An 8,050-nucleotide genomic window follows, 5' to 3' on the forward strand; every position below is an offset into this window, starting at 1 on the left:
GAGTAGCAGGGTACGTTTGGACAGTATGCGTAGAGTATTCGTCACAACATGTCATGTACTTTTCTTTAATCGCGGCTAGAAGGTAACTCACTTTTAGTTAGTCATTGGATGGTGAACCTGGTTATTTGTTAGGTTAGGGCCAGCGTCTTAGCTTGATTGCCCTCCTGTTTCACGGTTATATTGTTAGGAATTGGGCCGGCATATTTGCCTATTAACCCGTAGCGCAGTTAAGATTGTTAGGGGCAACACATTCACGCATTTATTGATATAAGTCACCTTACTAGTTATTCGTATCATTGTATATCGAATAGAGTGGTGTGAAGTTTGTAAAAACACGTCTGATCTATTATTCATGTTGTGACGTAACAATAGGCAGTTATGACCATACTCAGTGTGCCTGTGGGGCCCTCAATTATGCTCAGTTTCCACACAATGACATTGGTATAAACCCCAGACTTCCGGAACTACTACATGTGCTTCGTAACACTCCCCGGACATCGGTCTCGTAACGACACAAAACTGAAGGTGGTTAAGAGATGGGGCGCCGCCCATGTGTAGGATGGTCTTTGTTACAGCACATCATCCCTAGAGTTGGAGGTTCGAGGGCCCTCGGACCCTTTATGCCTTAGCTCTAGAACACCTTTCTATTCTAGCGTCCGAGCTCCCTCTCACGGTAGAAAGGTATTAGTTACATACAACAAGGCACACACATTCGCGAATGTTACGAGTCACCCTAAACTATAAATACAACTAGCATTGCATGCCCTACTTCACGGAAGTCGAGGTTCGACATAGGTACGCCCCCCTGCACCGTGTAACTGAGTAAACGTGGCCTAAACCTGAGATATTGTAGACTTCCACAAGCACATGGATATAGTTAACACCTTGCATGTTGTAAATTACGTATTAGCACAATGGTGGTTGGAAAATATCGGATTTAACAAATGGCACAATTCATATAAGTACATAAGAGTAAACTACATAAAATACTTTACCCGACACCAAAGTGATTGCACTCACAAACACCAAAAACAAAGCTAAACTATTTATACAACTTAAAATACAATAAGCCCACCACCAACAAGCTTTAACAAACAACAAGTGATCATGTGACGCCAAGCCCACCAAAAAAAAACCCCAAACATCCTCCGGAAGCTACCAAAAAAATATCGACAGGTGGTGATGGCGGTGGCTCATGTCCCCAGAATCTCCAACTACTTGACCGGTTGCATCCGACGTTGAAATGTACAGGGTATTTAAAGGGATATAGACATCTCAAGATCATTTTGCATTTTACATCCAAATGTACAGTTTGTATTATAGTCACTAAATATATTTAAGTTTGTAGTTGCTCTAAGGCTCTCTAGTTGCTCCAGTGATCACGTGACCTTTTCCACCGTATGGTGTGTTCCGTCCTTGAAACGAGTAAACGAACGCACCTTATGAACTCGTTGTTTATAAAGGTTCTCTCCATGTCTCTGGTTGGCACTCATGGCAATTGGTGTTTGTTTGGCTTTTTTCTTAACCTATGAATTGTTTAGATTTTTAAATAAAAATATGTGTTTTAACGGTATATGAACACTTCTAAACTTAATAGTAAATTAATGTCAATGATAGAGAAGAAAAAGTAGTTTGATTATAAGTTTATATCATACCAATATTGTTAATAGTGTACTAATTACCTGTTCGATTTACTAGGCTAGTTTCGGGTGCATAACTTAATATAAAATGCAGCGTCGTGGCGGTAAGCGCATCCGAATGGATGAGCCGCCCCCTGAATATGAAAATCCCATGACACCTGCACTTGAATCGGAAGCCTTTGCTTCCCAGTATAATCAGATGATGAGTATGTACGGTGAACCATATAACGATCATGTCGGAACCTCATCTGTTGAAAATGTTTTTGAATCGCCCCCCACACCTGGTCTACGAAGAGTAACACGCTCTAAAGCGAGAGGAGTAGGGGCAACGCAATCTGTGATTGCACCGGCACCGGCACATTCACCTCCCGCACCGTCCTACACTGCCCGGGGGAGACCTAGAGGACGGCCACCTGGCCGTAAACAGCAACAACATCATCAGCACCATAATCTAGAAGGTGGTGGTGACGATGACACCGTTTTATACAACACAATTCGCAACAGCAAAGCCTCACTAACAAACATTGTAGATGATTGGATTGAAAGCTACAAAGTAAGTTGTAATATATCAGACTGAGCAAAATTTACACTTACTTGCAGGTCAATCGTGAGTCTGCCCTTATTATTCTTATGCAATTTTTTATTAACGCATCTGGGTGCAAGGGCAGAATTACGCAACAAATGCAGGCCAACATGGAGCATGCGGCGATTATCAGAAAAATGACAGAGGAATTCGACGAAGAGTCGGGCGAATATCCTCTTATCATGGCAGGTCAAAGTTGGAAAAAGTTCAGGCAAAATTATTGCGATTTCGTTCAAACGTTAGTGAAACAATGCCAGTACTCGATTATATACGATCAGTTTCTTATGGACAACATCATTTCTTTGTTAACTGGCCTTTCCGATTCGCAGGTGAGAATAAACTAGTTTTAGTCTGGTGTTTTGTAGACTCGTTTTAGGTACGTGCATTTCGGCACACTGCAACTTTAGGTGCCATGAAACTAATGACCGCCTTGGTCGATGTGGCACTGACCGTGTCTGTAAATTTGGATAACACGCAGAGGCAGTACGAGGCGGAAAGGCAAAAGACACGGGAGAAACGTGCGAGTGATCGTTTAGAATCTCTGTTGGGTAAGCGGCAGGAGTTGGAAGAAAATATGGACGAAATTAAGAATATGTTAACGTACATGTTTAAATCGGTCTTCGTTCATCGCTATCGAGATACGCTGCCCGAGATACGGGCTATTGCTATGACCGAGATAGGAATTTGGATGCATAAATTTCACGCTAACTTTTTGGATGACTCTTATCTGAAATATATTGGCTGGACTTTACATGACAAGGTGAGTTTTGTGGTATGCCTTTACATCTACAATGTGATTCGTGTTGAGTTGTGCTGTGGTGGTAATGATATTACATTTATTGTGATCGACACTTGTCCTGCATGCAATGACTGACCACAAAATTTTACACCAAACCAGACCATGTTTGACTGAGGGGAGGGGTTGAAAATCAAAAATTGGTCTGTCAAGGTCTTAGTATTTGTATTTTGTTTTATCTCAAACCAACCAATCTAAGATTAGTTTCATGAAAGTTTAAATGGAGACTCATCATATACAGGGTGTCTAATTAGTGCAATATCTGGTGATAAGAGTACGTAATGCTACAAAAAAACTAGAAAATTGTTCGCTGGTCTAATGTGCACAACGCAAAAATATATTAATGTGTACATGGTGCCCCAATCCTTCGTGTTCTCTTACTAAGCATGGAAAATTACCCTAAACTATTGAATAAGCACCTTAAGGCGCCTATGAACTGAATCTGAAATGACCTATAAAAGGACAAAATAGTTTATAAAGGATACGGTTTTACAGTTGCTTTGGAAATTAGGTCGATGTTGGATATTGTAGGAAATATAGTACACATTAATCCTACGGATTTTTATTTTCGATATTTATCATATTTTTTGAAATAATTAGAGTCGTTGATAAAACGAATTTAAAGGATAACTGGAGTTCTATTTTCGCGATGAACATGGTTTTTGGCGATTTATAATCTGCTAATAAAGCACTTTAATCCTACGGATAGCAATTTTTTTCATCTTTTATAGAAAAGCGCCAAATTGGTAAAAAGATTTGGGTGACGTCACGAATTTTTCAGTGATTTAAATCGAAGTTAGGCAGCTTAGATTGCACTTCATACCTTCCGGCGAAATTGACTGTTGCTTTTGTACCTAGCTAATTATATGGTAATTAGATGATTAAATATGCATTATGACACAAATAAAGGGGAAATTCCTTTAAATATACACCTTTTTACCATCTTGTCGAGTTTCTTGTGGCTTATACTTTCATTGCGGGTATCTATAACTTTTTATTTTTTCCACTGTTTTTTAATCCTACTGACCCCTCGTTCGCACGGCACATGTACGGCAAAATGACCGAAACGTAATTTTGACCGAATGGAACGCAGTATAATCTGCTAACAAAGTCCACTATTCGTACGGATAGCATCAATAATGATCATAGTAAATACCCAGCAACGAATTTATTGCGATAAATCTTTATTGAATATAAAACATGCAGGGATACGTCTCACAACAACAGTGGAGGGACTCATAAGTATCAGGAAAAGATTATTTTAAAAAATAGACAAAGAAATGTTATACTTTTATATACAATATACAAATATTTAAAATAAGAAAAAATACTTTATTAAATAATTAATGCATAGTGTTGCACCTCCCCCTCAACTCATGTAAATTGTTCTCAGATCTTGTCCTCTACTTCTTTGTGGATCTACCAATTCCGGGAGTGTACGAAATTCTCACGGGACTACTTAATACTCGAGTTAATACTATTACTATACTAAATTTTATTTTGCATTTTTGGATATTACAATTAAATTATGTGAATAGTAAGTTAGAATGTTATTATTCTGACATTGCAAAATAAAAACCTAATACGTTATGCGGGACAGTATGTTTACTCTGCTTTCCTGCAGCCGACATTCAATAGTAACGGATACCCCATTACGCAATCATAATTATTATCTATCGACCATATTTACTGTGTCCTATTTTTTAAATACGTTTATCTCTGAGATACAGCGTGGAAACGAAAAGTTTGATTTTTTGACACGTGATCATATGTTACTACCCATGTAATATAAATTTTAGATCTTTTTGCGTAGAATCCTGTGGCGTAATCAATTGGACCACCGTTTCTGAGATTTGACCCAAAATAGGTATCTTTTAAATGGAACGCCCTATATCTATAACATAATTTTTTTTTCATTCTTTATCCTGATTACAATTATGTATCAGCATTATTGACTGGTATTAATAGTTTGCCTTAGTTACCATGGATATAATAAAAAAACCATAATCTCTATTTAATCTGCTATTTGTATTTCAAACAGTAAAAACTTACGTTTTTATTCATTTTCATGGGTAAAATTGAAAAATTTATATAGGTTGTGATACACAGAGTTGTACTGGGTCAACTGGGTCACCTGGGTCACTAAATTAAACTGGGTCACTGGGTCGCTGGGTCACGTCATACTCTTTTCAGTTAGACCCAGTGACCCAACTTGACCCAGTGACCCAGTTTGACCCAGCGACCCAGTTTGACCCAGCGACCCAATTTCACCCGGGGACCCAATTCGACCCAGTCACCTAGGTTGATCGAATAACGCAGTTAAGTCAGTGCCCTCGGTTCAAGTGTACAGATTATGAAATAAATGAAATGCTGGTTTGTCGAAATAATACTCGATTGCTTGACAACTGCCATTTCTGTGATGTTTGCTTTAATACTCCCGTAAAAAACTTTCCATGTCCCGAATTGTATTAGAATAATGTTATTTCTTTGCTTCAGGGCTTACCAGTTTGCTTACAGGTGTTCATTCACTTTTAATTTTTTTCTACTAGTTAGCTTAATCCAAATAAATCTTTTCTCTAAATACTTTCATTGACTACTTGACTACAAACTATAAACAAATGCATTTGATTTTTTAGGTATTAGTTCTCTTGAATGAAATTGGGCTACGTGCTTGTTGCCGAATATTATTGAGGAAGTTTTTTTTTTTAATTAAAAGTTACTTGAAATTGTTTTGGATGATACCTAACAATAATTTAATTACTGGGCCACCGGGTCAAGACGGGTCACTGAGTAAAGCTGGGTCAAGATGGGTCGCTGGGTCACCGGGTCAAACTGGGTCACCGGGTCAAACTGGGTCAAGCTGGGTCACCGGGTCAACCTGGGTCACCGGGTCAAGCTGGGTCACCGGGTCAACTGGGTCACCGGGTCACTGGGTCAGTAAACTAACTGGGTCACCGGGTCACTGGGTCACTCTATGCTTGACCCAGTCCAACTGGTGATACATCAGTGTAATTAGGACAAAGAAAGCAAACAACTGATTTTATGAAACATACGGTGTTTAAAAAACACCAACTTCGGATCAAATCTCAGAGTGGTCCAAAACTTTTTTTACTAGTCCACTAGATTCTACGTAAAAATATCTAAAACTGATAGTTATTACCTTTCTTCTATTTTGCATGGGTAGCAAGATATGATAACATCACAAAACCTAAAACGTTTCGCTTTCCTCCTGTATATCAACAAACGTAACTAGATTGATTCGGTTTCTGGTGTCTCAATCTAAATTGGACACCGACCAAATTTTCATATATTTTATAATATGAGGTACCTAACCATCGGCCTCATTTACAATCGCCGGTAATAATAGTGCACCATATGCAAAATAATATTGCTTTAGAGAAAAATATCCATACTTGAAAAACTCAAAATCCTTTGAATAAACACTAAACAGGAAAATACATAAACTAATAGTATTTTAATTACCATGCAATAAATAAACAAGATGAATTTATTAATATCAATAGAAAAGCTCATTAGGCAAGTGTTATTAGGCTCCTTGCATTTATAATTAAATCCATTGAAAGGTTATAAATAAAGAGACACCAAATAGAATGGGACAAATTCAATCATCTCTTTCTACTTGTAACATGCTCTTTTGAAGAGGTTAGGCAACTTTACACACTCCGTTTAGCACAACAAATTTACTTCAGAGGCGCCTTAAAGAAGTATAACTACATAGGAAAACCTGAAATTGGTGTAAGGTGTGTTGCATCCACTGCAAAGTGGTTAATTACCACAAATATTGAAGGATATTTGGCCTCGGGCAGGAAATAATGACTATTTTAAACAGGGAAACCAGTTATACTTAGGGGCCCTTTGTTTTCCTTGTTTATCAGAGTTGAACAGTGTTGTCATATTTACCAGATCCTAGCTAGGTAAAGTTTGATTGTTTATTATGTGAAGATAGTGGTCCTTAGAACAGTTCTTCTTGTTTTCTCATTAGATTAAACTACATTCTTTACTTTATTTATTGTTCCTTATGATCTTACATTTCAGATTGATCCTCCCTTACATAATATTGTTATTGGCATTGAATAAATGCTTATTCAATATTTTCATCTAGTTTATTCAAACTCGCCAAAAATTTGGCAACGTTGGAATTTTAAAGAAGTAAAGAAATCTGCAAAGTTGGTAACTAGCTTTAAATTTGTGGTTCACTTGCCCCCACAACAGAGGGACGACAGAATCCTGGGCAGATTTTCTTATTTCATCAGTTAACACGGGCGTTATACTTCTTTAAGGTGCTTATTCAATACCTAAACATTAAGATTGTACTATACATATGCAGATGGCAGTTGCAAAATAAAATGTTAAATATTTGGGTTATACTATGGTTATACAAAACTAGATGCCGCTGTTGACGGTTCATAAAAGATAACATTGAATAAATTTATCTTTAAAGCTGATAGCAAATTATACCTCTTTATACCGATTGTAAAAATGAAATTCAACTCGCCGTCTGCCCGAAAGGGCATATTTGAACACTCTAACAGTGGTAATTTATTTGTCCTCGAATTTATCAACCATCAAAGGGACAAATATCATTATGGATCTATATTTTGGAACGATTTTTTAGCGACCCGCCTGTTCTGCAGGTTCTTGCACGCGATTATATTTATATAATGATAACGATTGGCATGTTATAAAGCGCATTTAGTTGATTGCAATATTTAATAGACCATCCGAAATATATTTGCTTCCCGGTCGTCTTTGCTAATCACTCAACGAATCGAACTGATTAATGATGTTAAAATTTGTATAAACCAAAACTGTTCCTCACATGAAAAAACGCTACTTACTTAGGTCCAGCTATTGAATAAAGTTCAGATTCTTTATTCAGTGGTAAAATTAAAGGTAAAGAACACATCGCATGTTTACTTCATTCTCAATAATCTGTACAACAGTCAGACCCCGGGCTATGTTTTTAGCGCCCTGGGCTATATTTAGCTCCACGCCCCCCTAACTAATGTT

General features: G+C 37.6%; 1 pseudogene; it reads left to right on the forward strand.

The window, feature by feature from the left end:
• The first annotated feature begins 1,397 nt into the window (after positions 1-1,397).
• On the forward strand, positions 1,398-3,097 carry LOC116173621 (annotated as a pseudogene).
• Positions 3,098-8,050: the final 4,953 nt, after the last annotated feature.

Source organism: Photinus pyralis, unplaced genomic scaffold, assembly GCF_008802855.1.
Source record: "Photinus pyralis isolate 1611_PpyrPB1 unplaced genomic scaffold, Ppyr1.3 Ppyr1.4_LG6, whole genome shotgun sequence".
Taxonomy (NCBI): domain Eukaryota; kingdom Metazoa; phylum Arthropoda; class Insecta; order Coleoptera; family Lampyridae; genus Photinus; species Photinus pyralis.